This window comes from Heterocephalus glaber, unplaced genomic scaffold (genome assembly GCF_053883595.1).
Source record: "Heterocephalus glaber isolate CG9 unplaced genomic scaffold, H.glaber_assembly_v1.0 deba00001662, whole genome shotgun sequence".
Taxonomy (NCBI): domain Eukaryota; kingdom Metazoa; phylum Chordata; class Mammalia; order Rodentia; family Bathyergidae; genus Heterocephalus; species Heterocephalus glaber.
In genome coordinates this window covers 3,509,881-3,527,332 of record NW_028258403.1, presented here as the reverse complement: position 1 = coordinate 3,527,332, position 17,452 = coordinate 3,509,881, and the positions used below count along the sequence as shown (strand labels likewise).

Here is a 17,452-nt window from a genome sequence, read left to right as displayed (position 1 = left end):
CTAGATGATGCAAAGAAGAATAACATAAAACTGATTGGGCTCAATGAAGAAACAGGAGAGAGTGCAGATAACATAAAAAATCTCTTCACAGAAATAATGGCAGAAAACTTCCCAAGCAGGGGAAAAGAGCTTGACATACAGATAAGTGAGGCATATAGGACTCCAAATAGCCTTGATCAAAAAAAAATCTACACATAGGCATATAATTGTTAAGATTCCAGAAACACAACAGAAGAACAAAGTTGTCCAAGCAGTCAGAGAAAAGAAACAAATCACATACAAAGGAAAGCCTATCAGAATCACAGCAGACTTCTCAACACAAACCATCAAGGCAAGAAGAGCTTGGAGTGACATATTCCAAGCCCTAAAAGAAAACAGCCTCCAACCCAGATTGATGTACCCTGCAAAACTATCTTTCAAAATGGATGGAGAAATAAGATACTTTCATGACAAAGAGCACCTTAGGAACTTCGTGAATACTAATCCAGCACTCCAAAGAATTTTGCACAATATCCTAGGAACAGACATTGAGGATCACAACCCCAGGAAGCAAAGCAGAATGAACCCATCTGGCATGAAAAGAAATTAAATGTAAAGGGGGAGAACCCAACAAAAAGAAAAAGTCATGGCAATGACAAGTCAATACGTTTCAGTTATAACCATCAATGTTAATGGTCTCAATTCACCAATCAAAAGAAATAGACTGGCAGAATGGGTCAAGAAACAGAATCCAACAATATGCTGCATACAAGAAACACACTTAATTCAAAAGGAAACTCATAGACTGAAAGTTAAAGGGTGGAAAATAATACTGCATGCAACAGGAACCCGAAAAAAAGCAGGAGTAGCTATCCTCTTGGCAGATCAAGTAAATTTCAAATCAACACTGATTAAGAGAGACGAAGAAGGACACTACATCTTTGTAAAGGGAAGAACCCAAGAGGAAGAGATGACAGTCATAAACATATATGCACCAAACACTAGTGCACCCAACTATATAAAGCAAATACTAACGGACATGAAAAGTCATATATGCACTAATAGAATTGTAGTGGGGGACCTCAACACCCCACTGTCACAAATAGATAGATCAACTAGACTGAAAATAAGTAATGAAATACTAGAACTCAATTGAACTCTTGAACAAATGAACTTAACAGATGTTTACAGAGTCTTCCACCCCACAAAATCAGAATACACATTCTTCTCAGCTGCACATGGGTCATTCTCCAAAATAGACCACATACTCACACATAGAACATGTTTAAGTAAGTGCAAAGGAATTGAAGTTATCCCCTGTATATTATCAGACCATAGTGCCATGAAATTGGAGATCCATAGCAAAAGAAACTCAAAAAATTTCATAAACACGTGGAAATTGAACAACACACTTCTGAATAACCAATGGGTCACAGAGGAAATTAAAGAAGAAATCAGACAGTTCCTTCAATTAAATGACAATGACAATACAACTTATCAGAATCTATGGGACACAATGAAAGCAGTCTTATGAGGGAAATTCATAGCAGTGAATATGCATATTAGGAAAACAGAATGAGCCCAATTAAACAACCTGATGCTGAACCTCAAGCTTCTAGAAAAAGAAGAGCAGGACAACCCCAAAGCTCATACAAGGGAGGAAATTATAAAGATCAGAGGAGAAATCAATGCAATGGAGACTAAGAGAACGATACAAAAAGTCAATGAAGCCAAGAGTTGGTTCTTCAAAAAATCAACAAAATTGACAAACCTTTAGCCAACCTTGTCAGAAAAAGGAAAGAAAAGGCCCAAATCCATGCAATTAGGAATGAAAAGGGTGAAATGACAACAGACCCTGCAGAAATCCAGATGATCATCAATACCTACTTCCAGAACCTATATGCCAATAAGATGGACAACACAGAAGAAATGGACAGATTCCTAGATACATATGAATTACCAAAGTTGAACGAAGAAGACCTAAAAATTCTGAACAACCCAATATCAACCAATGAAATTGAAAATGTAATTAAAAACTTATCAACTAAGAAAAGCCTGGGCCCTGATGGCTTCTCTGCTGAATTCTACAAGATATTTAGAGAGGAGCTGCTGCCAGTACTGCTGAAACTCTTCAATGAAATTGAAAGGGAAGCAATACTCCCAAATTCATTCCTGGAAGCAAGCATCACCTTGATCCCCAAAGCAGAGAAAGACCCAACTGAAAAAGAGAACTATAGGCCAATCTCACTAATGAACATAGATGCAAAAATCCTTAATAAGATACTGGCAAACAGAATGAAGAAGATCATCAAGAAGATCATACACCCTGATCAAGTGGGGTTCATCCCAAGGATGCAGGAATGGTTCAATATATGAAAATCAATTAATGTAATACACTATATCAATAGAGCCAAGGACAAAAACCATATGATTATCTCCATAGATGCAGAAAAAGCATTGGACAAAATCCAACATGCATTTATGATAAAAACCCTACAAAAAATTGGAATAGATGGTCTCTATCTCAAACTGATACAAGCCATCTATGAAAAACCAACAGCCAATATCATACTAAATGGTCAAAAACTGAAATCCTTCACACTAAAATCAGGAACAAGACAAGGATGTCCACTATCACCACTCTTGTTCAATATAGTTCTGGAAACATTAGCCACAGCAATTAGACAAGAGAAAGAAATAAAAAGAATAAAGATAGGTAATGAAGAAGTCAAATTGTCATTATTTGCAGATGACATGATACTCTATATAGAAGACCCCAAGAACTCCACCAAAAGTCTTCTAGACTTAATAACCAAATTCAGTCAAGTAGCTGGTTACAAGGTCAACACACAAAAATCAATAGCTTTCCTCTACACCAATGACAGACTCACTGAGAGAGAAATAGGGCAAATAATTCCTTTCACAATAGCATCCAAAAAACTGAAATCCCTAGGAATCATCCTAACGAAAGAAATCAAAGACCTCTTCTCTGAAAACTATGGCACTCTGAAAAGAGAGATTGAAGATGATATCAGAAAATGGACAGACATCCCCTGCTCGTGGGTAGGAAGGATTAATATAGTGAAAATGGCCATACTTCCAAAACTGCTATATAGATTTAATGCAATTCCAATTGAGATCCCAGCAGCATACTTCATAAACCGTGAGAAAACTATCCAAAAATTCATTTGGAACAAGAAGAGATCCAGAATAGCAAAAGCAATTCTAGGTAACAGAGACATGGCAGGGGGTATCATAATCCTCAACCTGCAACTCTACTACAAAGCTGCTGTGATACAAACAGCATGGTACTGGCAAAGAAACAGACTTGAGGACCAGCGGAACAGATTAGAAGACGCAGAAACAATGCCAGACACACTCAGCCATCTCATCCTTGACAAAGGAGCCAGACACCCTCACTGGAGGAAAGATAGCCTCTTTAATAAATGGTGCTGGAAAAATTGGGCTTCAACTTGCCAAAGATTAAAACTAGATCTGTATCTCTCACCATGCACTAAACTAAAATAAAAATGGATTAAAGATCTAAATATTAAAATAGAAACTCTGAACCAGTTGGAACAAGGTTAGGTAGAACCCTTGAAGACATCGGTGTAGGAAAATATTTTATGAACAAAACCTCAGTTGCCCGTGAACTAGCACAAACAATCAACAAATGGGATCTCTTCTATTTAAAAGCTTCTGCACAGCAAGAGAAACCACCAGCAGTGTGAAGAGACAACCCACAATGTGGGAAAAAATCTTCACCTGCTCTTCCTCAGACAAAGGTCTACTATCTCGAATCTATAAAGAACTTAAAAAGATCAGAGCTCCCAAATTTAAAGACCCAATCCAAAAATGGGCATCTGAAATGAACAGACATTTCTCACACAAAGAAGTAGAAGTAGCAAATAAATACATGAAAAAATGCTCAACATCACTGGTCATTCGAGAGATGCAAACGAAAACAGTGCTGAGATTCCACTTCACTCCAGAAAGAATGGCTGCTATCATGAAATCAACCAATAACCAATGCTGGCGGGGCTGTGTGGAAAGAGGAACCCTGCTCCACTGCTGGTGGGAGTGTAGACTGGTGCAAGCACTGTGGAAATCAGTATGGAGATACCTCAAAGAACTAGGACTGGAAGTCCCATTTGACCCCACTATTCCACTGCTGGGGATCTTCCCCAAAGAATTAAAAGAATCATACCACAGTGATATATGTGCACCCATGTTCATAGCAGCACAGCTTATAATAGCTAAACCTTGGAAACAGCCCAAATGCCCATCAACTGGAGACTGCATAAAGAAAATGTGGTTATTTTATAAAATGGAGTACTACTCGGCCATAAAATAATGAGAAATTAGAGACATTTATAGCTAAGTGGATGCACATTGAAGCAATACTCTTAAGTGAAATAAACAGGACACACATATATAAATACCAAATCGTTTCTCTGGTGTGAGAAACTGAAAGTGTAAATAAGGACTAAATGTATAATAGGTAATGTGAAATAGGAAGAAAAGGGGCAAAGGGGAAGGAAGTGGGAGGGCTAGGGGAAAGGATAGAAGGGAATGGGATTAATATGAGAAAATGGAAAAGTAGGAACAAAATCTTTGTAAATAGGGAGGACTAGAGGGGTTGAAGGGAGGGCTGGGCAAGGGTGAAAAATAAGAACCAAGAGAGACTATGTAAAGGTGCAAATTTCCAATGATGAATGTCATTATATTGTATACCTAAAATGTACCAATGATTAGAATGAATAATCAATAATGTAAAATAGGAAGCAAAGGTCCAAAGGAGTAGGTGTAACGGGAGGGGCAGGGAAAAGGAAAGAAGGGAAAGGAAAAATGCTGAGAAATGGACAAAATGGAAATAAAGTCTTTGTAAATAGGGAAGGGTGGAGGGCGTGAAGGGAGGGCTAGGAATGGGGAAAAAATAAGAACCATGATGCATTATGTAAAGGTGTAATTCCCAATGAGAAATGTAATTGTGTTGTATACCTACAATGTACCAATAAAAGAATTTAATACAAAATAATCATCATAGCAAGGATGAGTCAACATCTCTCAATTATAACTATCAAAGCTAATGGCCTCAATTCACCAATCAAAAGAATTAGACTGACAGAATGGATTAAGAAGCAAAACTCAGCAATATGCTGCATACAAGAAACACACCTAACTCAAAAGGAAATCCATAGACTGAAAGTAAAAGGATGGAAAACACTTCTCCATGTGACAGGAACACAGACAAAAGCAGGTGCAGCAATCTTATTTGCAGACAAAGTAGATTTCAAACCAAAACTAATTAAGAGAGACAAAGATGGTCATTACATCATTGTGAAGGGAACAATCCAAGAGGAAGAGATGACAATCCTAAATATTTATGCACCAAATACAAATGCTCCCAACTATACAAAACAAATATTAATGGACATGAAAAACCAAATAAGCACTAATACAATTGTAGTGGGGGACCTCAACACACCTCTATCACAAATAGACAGATCAACTAGAAAAAAAATTAACAATGAAATTCTAGAACTGAACCAAGCTATTGAACCAATGGACTTAAGAAATGTTTACAGAGTGTTCCACCCCACAAAATCAGAATACACATTCTTTACAGCTGCACATGGGTCATTTTCCAAAATAGATCACATGCTAGCTCCTAGGGCATATCTAAGTATATGTAAACGAATTGAAGTTCTCCCTTGTATATTATCAGACCATAGTGAAATAAAATTGGAGATCAATAACATGAGAAACTGCAAAACAACCACAAACACATGGAAATTGCATAACACCCTCCTGAGCAAACAATGGGTCACAGAAGAAATTAAAGAAGAAATTAGACAGTTTCTACAAGTAAATGATAATGCCAGTACAACATACAGAAATCTATGGGACACAATGAAAGCAGTTCTATGCGGGAAATTCATAGCAGTGAATGCCCATATTATGAAAACAGAAAGAACTCAGTAAAATAACCTAATGCAGGACCTCAATCTCCTAGAAAAAGAAGAGCATAACAATCTCAAAGCTCATACATGAAAGGAAATTATAAAGATCTGAGCAGAAATCAATGCAATGGAGACTAAGAGAATGACACAAAAAAATCAATGAATTGAAGAGCTGGTTATTTAAAAGAATAAATAAAATCGATAAACCTTTAGCCAACCTTATCAAAAAAAGGAAAGAAAAGGCTCAAATCCAAGCAATTAAAAATGAAAAAGGTGAAGCCACTACAGACCAGCAGAAATTCAGAGGATCATCAATGCCTATTTGGAGAATCTGTACCCTAATAAAATGGTAAACACAGAAGAAATGGAAAGATTCCTAGGTACATACAAATTGCCAAAGTTAAATGAAGAAGATATAGAAATTCTAAACACCCCAATAACAATGAGTGAAATTGAAAATGTAATAAAAACTTGACAACAAAGAAAAGCCCAGATCCTGATGGCTTCACTGCTGAATTCTACAAGATATTTAAAGAAGAACTATCGCCATTACTCTTTAAAGGAAATTTATCAAGGAAATTGAAAGGGAAGCAATACTTCCAAATTCTTTCCTGGAAACAAGTGTTACTTTGATTCCAAATTCTTTCCTGGAAACAAGTGTTACTTTGATTCCAAAACCAGGGAAAGACCCAACCCCAAAAGAGAACTACAGACCAATCTCCCTAATGAACATAGATGCAAAAATCCTCAACAAGATACTGGCAAACAGCATACAGAGGGTCATTAAGAAGATCACACACCCTGACCAAGTTGGATTTATCCCAGGGGTGCAAGGATGGCTCAACATCTGTAAATCAATAAATGTAATACACTATATTAACCGAGTCAAGGACAAAAACCTCATGATCATCTCAATAGATGCAGAAAAAGCATTCAACAAAATCCAACACCTATACATGATAAAAATGCTACAGAAAATTGGAATAGAAGGTCTTTATCTCAACCTGATTAAGGCTATCTATGAAAAAGCAACAGCCAACATCATACTAAATCATCAAAAACTGAAAACTTTCACACTAAAATCAGGAACAAGACAAGGATGCCGACTATCACCACTCCTGTTCAATATTGTTCTGGAAACAGAACAATTAGCCACAGCAACTAGACAACAGAAAGAAATAAAAGGAATAAAGATAGGAAAGTCATTATTTGCTGATGATATGATACTGTATATAGAAGATCCAGAAAATTCAGTGAAAAGTCTTCTAGACCTAATTGACAGATTCAGTATGGTAGCTGGATACAAGATCAACACTCAAAAAACAGTAACCTTCTTATATGCAAATAGCAGACCCATTGAAAGAGAAATTCGGGAAATAATTCCTTTTGCAATAGCATTTAAAAAATGAAATGTCTAGGAATCAACCTAACAAAGGAAGTAAAGACCTCTATACTCAAAACTACAGCCCTCTGAAAAAGGAGATTGAAGAGGATATAAGAAAATGGAAAGATATCCATTGTTCCTGGGTCGGAAGAATCAATATAGTGAAAATGGCCATTTTTCCAAAACTACTATATAGACTTAATGCAATACAGATTGAAATTCCAACAACATATTTCACAGAACTAGAGAAAACAATCCAAAAATTCACTTGGAAGTAGAAGAAACCTAGAATAGAAAACACAATTCTAGACAACAGAGACATGGCTGGGGGTGTCATAATCCCCAACTTGAAACTATACTACAAAGCTACTGTGATAAAAACAGCATGGTTCTGGGAAAGAAACAGACCCGAAGATCAGTGGAATAGATTAGAAAATCCAGAAACAACTCCAGACATACTCAACCACCTCATCTTTGACAAAGGAGCCAACCACCATCATTGGAGGAAAGATAGCCTCTTCAATAAATGGTGTTGGAAAAACTGGATTTCAACCTGCCAAAGATTAAAACTAGACCCATACCTCTCACCATGCACTAAACTAAGATTGAAATGGATTAAATATCACCACAGAAATACTAAACTTGCTGGAAGATAAGTTAGGTAGAACTCTCAATGACATTGGCATAGGAAAAGACTTTATGAACAAATCTTTAGTAGCACAGGAGCTAGCACAAAGAATCAACAACTGGGATCTCATCATATTAAAAAGCTTCTGCACAGGAAAAGAAAGTACCAACAGAGCTAAGAGACAAACGACAATATGGGAAGAAATTTTTAGCAGCTGTACCTCAGACAAAGGTCTACTATCTAGAATATATAAAGAATTGAAAAAAATCAGACCCCCCCCCCAAATTCAAAGACCCAGTTCAAAAATGGGCATCTGAAATGAACAGACATTTCTCAGACAAAGAAGTAAAAACAGCTATTAAATATATGAAAAAATGTTCAACATCACTGGTCATTTGAGAGATGCAGATGAAAACAACACTGAGATTCCACCTCACCCCAGAAAGATTGGCTGCTATCAAGAAATCAACCAATAACAAATATTGGCCGGGGTGTGGGGAGAAAGGAACCCTTCTCCATTGTTGGGAGTGCAGAGTGGTGCACCCACTGTGGAAATCAGTATTGAGATACCTCAAAGAACTAGGACTAGAGGTCCCATTTGACCCTGCTATTTCCCTGCTGGGTATCTTCCTGAAAGAATTAAAAGAATCATTCCACAGCGATCTATGTGCACCTGTGTTTATAGCAGCACAGTTCGTAATAGCTAAAGTTTGGAAACAGCCCAGGTGCCCATCAACTGGAAACTGGATAAAGAAGATGTGGTTTTTTTTTAATAAAATGGAGTACTACTCAGCCATAAAGAACAAAAAACTAGAGCCATTTATAGCTGAATGGATGCATATTGAGACCGTATTCTTAAGTGAAATACATAGAACACACATATGTAAATACTGAATAGTTTCTCTAGTGTGAGAAACTGAAAGTGTAAATAAGGATGAAAATGATTAAAATGAATAATTGATAATTTGAAACAGGAAATGGTCCAAAGGTGTAGGGGTGGCAAGAGGGGAAGGGAAATGGGAAGAAGGGAAAGGAAAAATTATGAGAAAGAAAAAAAAATGTAAACAAAGTCTATGTAAATAGGGAAGGTTGGTGGGGGTGAAGAGCACATAGGTAATGGGGGAAAAAATAAGAACTAAGATACATCATGTTCAGGTACAAACACCCAATGATAAATGTAAATGTATTGTATACCTAAAATGTACCAATTAATATATAAATTTAAAAAAAGGAAAAAACCCTTTCTTTGATTGGTCCTGGGGTTTCCCTTGGATGACTTGCATGTACTTAAGCATTGAAAATTGAGAGAGCCATAATTTTGGCCTGCCTTTTTTTCCTCTCAGTTCTTCTCCTTTTCATCCTTTTCCAGATCTTGATTGTTGAATAGAGAAAAAGCTGTGTCCAGTTATTGGTCCTAGGAGTCTGGAGACTCATCTGAAGTGTTTATAATTTGTGCCAAATATCTGGAGCCAATTGACTAATGAAATATTGTCCCATTAGTGCCTGTCCCTCCTTGGAAGATGGATCTATGCTTATAAATTTATGGAAAGCTTCTACTAATTGGCTACAAAGACCACTAGATTTTCTTCTTTGCCCAGTGTAGCCTCTCTCATCTTTTCATAATTAACAGATTTCTTAGTGTACCATTTTATTCCCCTGATAAGAGCAATAATAATTTTAGACCTCATATTTAGTCCATCTCTAGCATTATAGTCCTGGTTTGATTCTTTTGGAAGGACAGTAACCCATCTAGGGTGATTCCAATCTCTTTATGTAGCCTCTTCTAGGATTTTTTTAAAAATTTGGAATACAGGAAGTGGCAAAGACAAATCGAACATCTTTCCATGAGAGATCAAAAACAGGGGTCAAATTTTGAAACCCATCTGCAAACCTACTAGGATCTTCTGAAAATTGACCTAATCTTTCTTTTGCACTGTTACATTTCTCTGTCGCTGAAAAAGGAAGCTGGAATCAAGTTTTGCCTTATACTCTCAGGACCTTTCTTAGGGACAGGATGAACTGTGAGTTGGAAATGTAAGAAATTCTACCCTAAGTGTGTCCTGAGGGGCTAAAATCTGTCTAAGGGGCATGAGGAGGGGGCTGGAGAATACTGAGTCTCTCTGGGGAGGTAGCCTCTGATGGAGTTTCTGAGTCACTTCTGGTTGTCATATTGTTATGGGGAGCAAGGGTATGGAGAAAGACACTTAAATCTGGGCCGCAAGTACTTAGATTCATTTGCCTGGCTGCCATCAAGAATATAAGAAAAGCCTATAAAAATGAGATTATTCATAATTTGGCCAAATTGAGAGGACAGCTATTCTATTCCTGAAGCTCACAGAAATACTCCAATTTATACAAAGGGTATAATGAAAAAAATCCATATATATGCTTTGGACCACCAGAAGGCCTAGAGAATGTTGAAAATGTGATTCTGTTGAGATCTTTGTGCATGGGCTGATGGTGGAAGTTTCTACTCTTAGTATAAGGAAGATGGAGAAATAGCTTGTGTCTTAGCTACTTTTCTCATTGCTGAGACAAAATACCTGACATTCAAAGTTAAAGGATGAAAGGTTTATTTAGCTTACAGTATGTAGAGGTTTCAGTCAATAATCAGCTGGCTCCAAGGCAGGGTGGCATAGCAGACAGGCATCACAGAGGAGAAACAGTTCAATGGTGGGAAGAAGGTAGCAAGGTAACAAGGGATGACCACAGCTCTTTCTATCCCTTATATCTTATCCAGGCAACAGTATGGCAACCAGAACCCAACTATTTCAGGGGTAATAACAAAATCTAATGGTTCTAATATAATGACATCATCATGATTATTATGATAAGGTGTTATATTGTCCTTAATCTTGTTTTCTTTATAAAACTTTATAATTGTTGTTTGTTAATATTCTAAAGAGATTCAACTTTTAAGACACAATGTTAGTAAGAAATAATAGTTCCCTGGTCATACTATATAGTTCAAGGTGCTTAATATTTAGATATGATCATAATATTAAACCATTGCTCCAACTAAAATACTAGTTTAACTGATCTCCTGGGTATTCAAAAACTGAGAGAGACCAAAGCTAAAATGGTAACTGGGCTAAGAGGATAGTCAACATTTTGACCCTGGCCCTCCAAGGTCAACAAGGACCCAGGACATGAAGGGATCTTTCTACAAGATCTTACAACTTTGGTGATTCACCCAACTGGACCCCAGAGGACAGGAGTAAACCAGTGGACATTGTGCTAAAAGGAGGGTCATTAAAAAAATGTTTCTATGGTCTAGTACAGAACTTGCCCTACTCTGACAGATGATACATCTGACAAAACAAACAAACAAACAAACAAACAAACTAAAAGAGCTAAGAGGGTCTGTCCATGGCCCCAAAGGTATTGCCTAAGGAGCCTTCACTGACCTTGATAGATAACAAGAGGTTAATTTTAATAACATAGTCTCACTTTAACTTGATCTCGCCACTTCAGTTATTCAACTGTAATAGACTGTAAGCCTTTGAATTGAGGCAATGAATTTAAAGGATAGCTGCTTAAAAACTTACAGTTTAAAAACTCCTCTTCCCCATGGCTTGGCACGCCTGTTACCTCGTTGCTGGGGCATGCTTGTGCCTTTTTACAAATGTAAAAAGCCTTGTCAAGATCTTTTGTTGCATAAGTGCTTCATTATCTGCACTGACTAAGTCTGGGGGCTTATTTCCAACAAAAGGAAAGCATACTCCACAGAATGAAACCTCAAGAGAGAGTTTGACTTGGTGTGGCCCTGTCTGTTTTAGACCAAAGGACACTTGGGAAAGTTCCAAGATGGCAATTCCCAGTAATGAAAGTACACCCTTAATGAAAGTACACCCTTCAAGAACATTTCTTGAAGAGCCAGAGATGACAACTGCAGTGAGTTCCAGGGTTGGCTTTTCTTTTGTTTTCTGAGAATTTTGAGTATGATCAGGGTGGTAACTTACTTTTCTTCTTTTCAGTCAACTATAAGTCTCCATTTCTATGTAGGAGGTGGAGTTTGTGAGCTTATATAGGTCTAGATGGAGGCAGCATGGCTACCATATGATGCTAATGATATTATAATAACTGTGGGGTTACTCTTGGTTGCTCTAAAGCAATCAGATCACATGCTCCTTGGAGGGCAGGAGCATTATTTTTTAGGCTCAAGTCAGAATGTTAAGGAAATATGGTGAGATGCTTGTCTCCAAGAGCCAGAAGGCATCCTATCTATTGTGAGCCTGTGAGCCGAAAGGCAGGATACCTCCCACATTGTCTATCTTTTGCCTCACAATTTTGACTTTGACTTGAGGCTATAGAGGATAAAATTATTATAGATATGTGTGAATGGGTTTTGCAAATGGGAGGGATGTAAATCACTGATGGCCAGACAGTGGGCTATAGTGGATAGAGAGATTACAGCTTCCTGATATCCATATCCATGTGCAATGGGAGGGACCTGTGACTTGCTCCTAATAAAAAATATGCAAAGATGATGACATGTCACTCTGTTATTATGCTACGTTAGAAAAGATTATGTCTTAGCAGACTAGAATGAGAAATTCTTCCTTTTTGTTTGATGATATAAGTGATCATATTGAGGGAGTCCTTGGGCAGAGGACTGCTGGAGACTTCTAGGAAGTGTGCATACATGTAGAAAACAAGAGCTTTCAGTTGATAGCTAGAAAAATAAAATCCAGGGTCTGCAGTCATATGACTGCAAGGAAATGAATTCTGCTCATAGCCTGAATGATCCTGGAAATGCATTCTTCCATAATCAAGCCTTCAGATTAAAAAAATGCAGCCAAGACATACCTAATTTGGAGCCCTGTGAGATCCTGAGCAGAGTACCTCATTAAGCTGTGCCAAGCTCCTGATCCACTAAAACTGTGAGATAATAAATTTGTGTTGTCTTAAGCTACTAAGTTTAAGGTAATTGCTTATATAGCAGTAGAAAATTGATACAGCATGTGTCATTTATTTAAAGTATTTCATGGACCTATGACTAAATATATATTCCATATCATCTAAAGTAGAGGTTGTCTGTTGAAGTATTGGTTACAAGAGGTGCTCTATGGTCAGTTTTTGAAAAGATTGCCATCAGGAGTTGCTGATAAGGCTACAATTAATAAAAAGGTTATAATGGGACTATTTGAATAGGGGAAGAATAATAGTCATGTGAATCACAAAGATTAAATACTTTTTAAATAAGAGAATGTGTAGTAGTAGAGAGAGAACTCTTGTTTTTTAACTGTTTGTTTGTGGGAGGGTCCTTTTGAACACCTGGTGACAGTTATAAATCCATTCCTACTGATATAAATGGAAACATATGCAAGTCCAAACAGAAAATATGGGTTTTTCATATTAGGTGCTCCAGAACTACAGGCATGAATGGTTGGGTGGCTTCCATAGTGATCTTCATGAAAAGTAAAGAGTGAAATTAGATTACCTCTGGATATGTGAACAGTCAAGGGAGTATTTATATAGATATAGAATATTGTAATTAAATGTGGAAGCAAGGGAGACAGATATGACATCATAAATTTAGATTTTAGATATTTATATTTCTTTTCTAGAAAAACAATGGTGACATTAACATAAATACTGTACAAATGTAGCGTAAGAGAAAGACTAGGAGAAACCATGAATCAATCTCTATTACTTCTATACTAGACAGAAGTGTCTCCCTTATTTCCTAACCACAGTTATTCAAGGGCTATGAGTTTTCTATCAGTAGACTTTATTTATTTTTAAAATTTATTTATTTTGCTTAAATTCTTTTATTGGTACATTTTAGGTATACAATACATTTACATTTATCATTGAGTGCTTGTACCTGCACATGATGGATCTTGGTTCTTATTTTTTCCCCATTAGCTGTGCAGCCTCATGCTCTGCTGCTGCCACAGCCACAGGGGTCAGCATGCCACCACCCCCAGCCACCTGCGTCTCTCATTCAGCGCCTGCTCGCGGTGCTCAGGGGTAACAATATATTCAATTTTATGTATCATATATATTTTAACAGTATATATATATATATTTTAACAATTTTAACAATATATTCAATTTTATGTATTATATATATTTTTTCATAACAGCAAGAGTATTTCTAGATGCACAACATGGTTCCATGGTTGTATTTGTGTAGAAATTGTCATGATTTACTTAACCATTCTACTACAGATATAATAAAATATTTTTTTGATATAATAAAAAATAAAAATAAAATACCTCAACATAATTAATTATGGACAGTTATGATTTTTTCCTATAATTAAATTCATAGGAACAGAATCAATGGGAAAAGCACATCACCTCTTTCTCTTGTCTCTTCCTCTCGTGCGGGAGATGGTCAGAACACAAAGTGAGGGAACGTTTCATCACCGGCCCTTCGTATCAGAAGCCTTCAATGCACCAAAGCACTCTTGAGCTCCTTACCTAGGCATTGATTATTTATAATTTTTCTTTAAAGGCTGTATCTTTAAATTGCAATAGTGATTCATCAGGGTGTTATCATCATATAATACAGAAACAGGTAAAAGAAAAAACTCAGCCTCCACTCTGCTCCAGACTCATCTTTTTCTGACAACTGCATGCTCCCTAGGTAAACACTGGTGAAAACCCATGCATACTTTCCTGGAGGCTTTTATATATGTAGGATTTATTTTGGTTTTCCCCCGTGGATAATTGATTTTTACAAAGAATATTTTTCAACTTTCCTTCCCCAATATATTTTAAACATTCTTCCAGTCCAATGAACATTGAGCTAATATATTTTTTCTAACAACTGCATGACGATTATGATACAGCAGATTTGTTGCCATTGTATCAACAACTTAAGGAGGACTCAACTGTATGTCTTCTAGTCTTGGTTAGACTCATGCATCTGAGGTCAGCTTTACTGACCTTGCCAGGACTTTCTTACAAATTTAGGGCTTCAACTGGGACCAGGCTGACTTTTTTCTAGCCCATGTGGCATGGGTTCTAGCCCATGTCCAGGAGGCAGCCTAGGTTTATTCACATGATTAAATCAGAGCTTTCAGGTAAGTAGGCATGAAAACGTAGAGTATTGAGAAATGGGCTTTGAGCTTGCACACTGTCACCTCTGCTATATTCAGCTGACCAAAGCAAGTCACATGATTAGCCCAGGTTCAAGGATGGGGACTCAAACTCATCTTTTCTTTAAATTTTTCTTTAAGTGTCTTTCTGTGTAGCCCAGGTTGGCCCCAAACTCACCATTGTTTTGCTTCACTGTGTTAGTTACCTTTCTCTCTCATTACTAAGACAAAATACCCAACACCCAAAGTTAAAAGGGAAGGGCTTTATTTGGGTTACAATTCTTAGGGGTTTCAGTTCGTAATTGACTGGCTCCAAGGCAGGGATGGCAACAAGCAATGAAGAGGAGAAACAACATGACTGCATGCAAGGCAGCAAAGGTAACAGAGAGTTTAACAGCATATTTTTGCCCCTTTTATCTTTTTTTGGGGGGGGGCTGCACAATTTGACTTTTAATTTGCTGCACAATTCCATCACAGCTAATATTTATGTGGCTACTCCTTATGCCTTTGCAGTTTCTGCCTCCTTGCTACTGTATAAGAAACAGAATTCTATGGTCTTCAGTTTTGTAGGCTGTCTCACATGTTTTTAATCAGTCACTACTACTGCTTGAGGAATCTGTTGACATAACCTCTACATCATCTTCATTTTCTTTATTAGGCCCAGGAGATTCCAAGAAAAAGTCATTACTGTGGTTTGGTGGTAACATATTCATCGACGTATCATTTGACTGCCATGGATACTGTGGAGCAAGGACATCTGGTCGTCTACCAGCTGCAAGGGCATCCCCTGGTAAATGACCATTCACACCATTCGTGGAAGGATTGTTCATCTGACCCAGCAATCCACTTCTCATCTCTAAATCAGTTGGGTACAGCTTTTGTGGGTCTCCTGGAACTCAGGTCAGTGGGGCACACACAGCATTACTTGCACTAATCCTATGTGCATACTTAATTATTTCTTCAGAGGAGATAGCACCTTTTCTTGCTTTTTCTATTGACTTGAGTTTCTCTTTTGCTTGGTAAACAGCTGTTGCCAGTATTTGTTCTGCTTCCTTTAGCTGTTTCTGTAGTTGCTGAATATCACTGTCTCTCTTCTCTTCTTTTTCTAAAACTTGCATTTCTTGATGGCTTTTGCCCTGATTAAGTGCCAATTTCATTAGTTCCTGAAATTCCCCGTCTTGGTGAATTAACAACTCAAGGACCTGGTTTTCCTCCCCAGCCTGTGACAAATTTTGGTTTCTTGAAATTGCCAGCATTTTTATAAGTTCCCTCGACAAGACCTCCAGATCTTCAAGCACAGACAACAGACACTCCCGCATACTGTTTCTGCCTGCTGATGCCGAGCTGCCTCCCAGCCATTCCTTTTCCTCTTCACCACTCGAAGAAGCCTTGCCCCTTTTATCTTCTGCAGACTACCGGGATTAGGGCAATGCTAGACTAATCACTTACATGTAGTGAGTGATTTAGTAATCACATGCCCTTAGCCCTAGCATCACACATTCCAGATTCATCTACCTCTGAAAAAGATAGTCCCACCTCATCGGCATGAGGCTTTGGGGGGACATCTAAACACAAACCATAACACTCACCCTCCCAAGTTTTGGGATTATAGGTGTGTATCACTGTGCTCAGCTTTAGACTTCACCTTTTCATGGAAGTACAGCAAAGCCATGTTGAAAAATGCATGGTTGTAGGCACGCATATATATTTGCGACTATTTTTTTTTTTTGCGCAATCTACCACATATGCATATTCCATTATTTAAGCCATCACTCTACTAATGATCGGTATTTAAGTTTTTAGTATTACTTTTTCTAGGCTTTTAGTGAATATTGCTTGAATTAGCTTCCATAAAACTTGTACTAGGTTACATATTCATCAGCAGTGTATGAGAGTTTCACCACATCCTTATTATCCTAGGAAGAACCTTCCTCTCCGAAAGATGCGTCAATTTGTTACACAAAAGTGCGATATCTTTTCTACTTGATTTTGGATTTTCTTAATTATTTGTGAGGTTGAATTTATTTCCCAATGTTTATTAGCTATTTTAATTTTTTTTTCTGTGAATTGTCTTTTCATGTCATTTGAATACTTTTCTGAGCTGTTAAAATTTATTATTTATTTATAAATGCTCTTTATTTTTAAGAACATAACCATGTCTGTTATAAAAGCACAAGAACTTACATTTTCTAGAGGTCATCTGGCCAATGACTTTTGTTATCTAGGGTAGCTGAATACTTTTCAGTACCTTGCCCCTAGAGCAAATTGTGTTCACGTCATATTGAGAACAAATCTTGGCAGAACTCTGCTATACCTGTTTCTGTAGTAACTTTTTGCCTTTCATGAGTAAATCAATTTTCTTTTTTTTTTTTTTGGTATCAGGGATCGAACTCATGTCCTTGGGCTTGTGAGGTAAGCAGCAGAACCACTGAGCTAAATCCCTGGC

The 17,452-nt window shown here is 37.3% G+C and overlaps 1 pseudogene and 1 gene segment (V, D, J or C); both read right to left on the bottom strand.

The window, feature by feature from the left end:
- The window catches only part of LOC101705873 (T cell receptor delta constant-like), a 670,370-nt gene that overhangs the window by 165,509 nt on the left and 487,409 nt on the right, over positions 1 to 17,452 (bottom strand).
- LOC101704784 (mediator of RNA polymerase II transcription subunit 4 pseudogene) lies at positions 15,597 to 16,304 on the bottom strand (annotated as a pseudogene).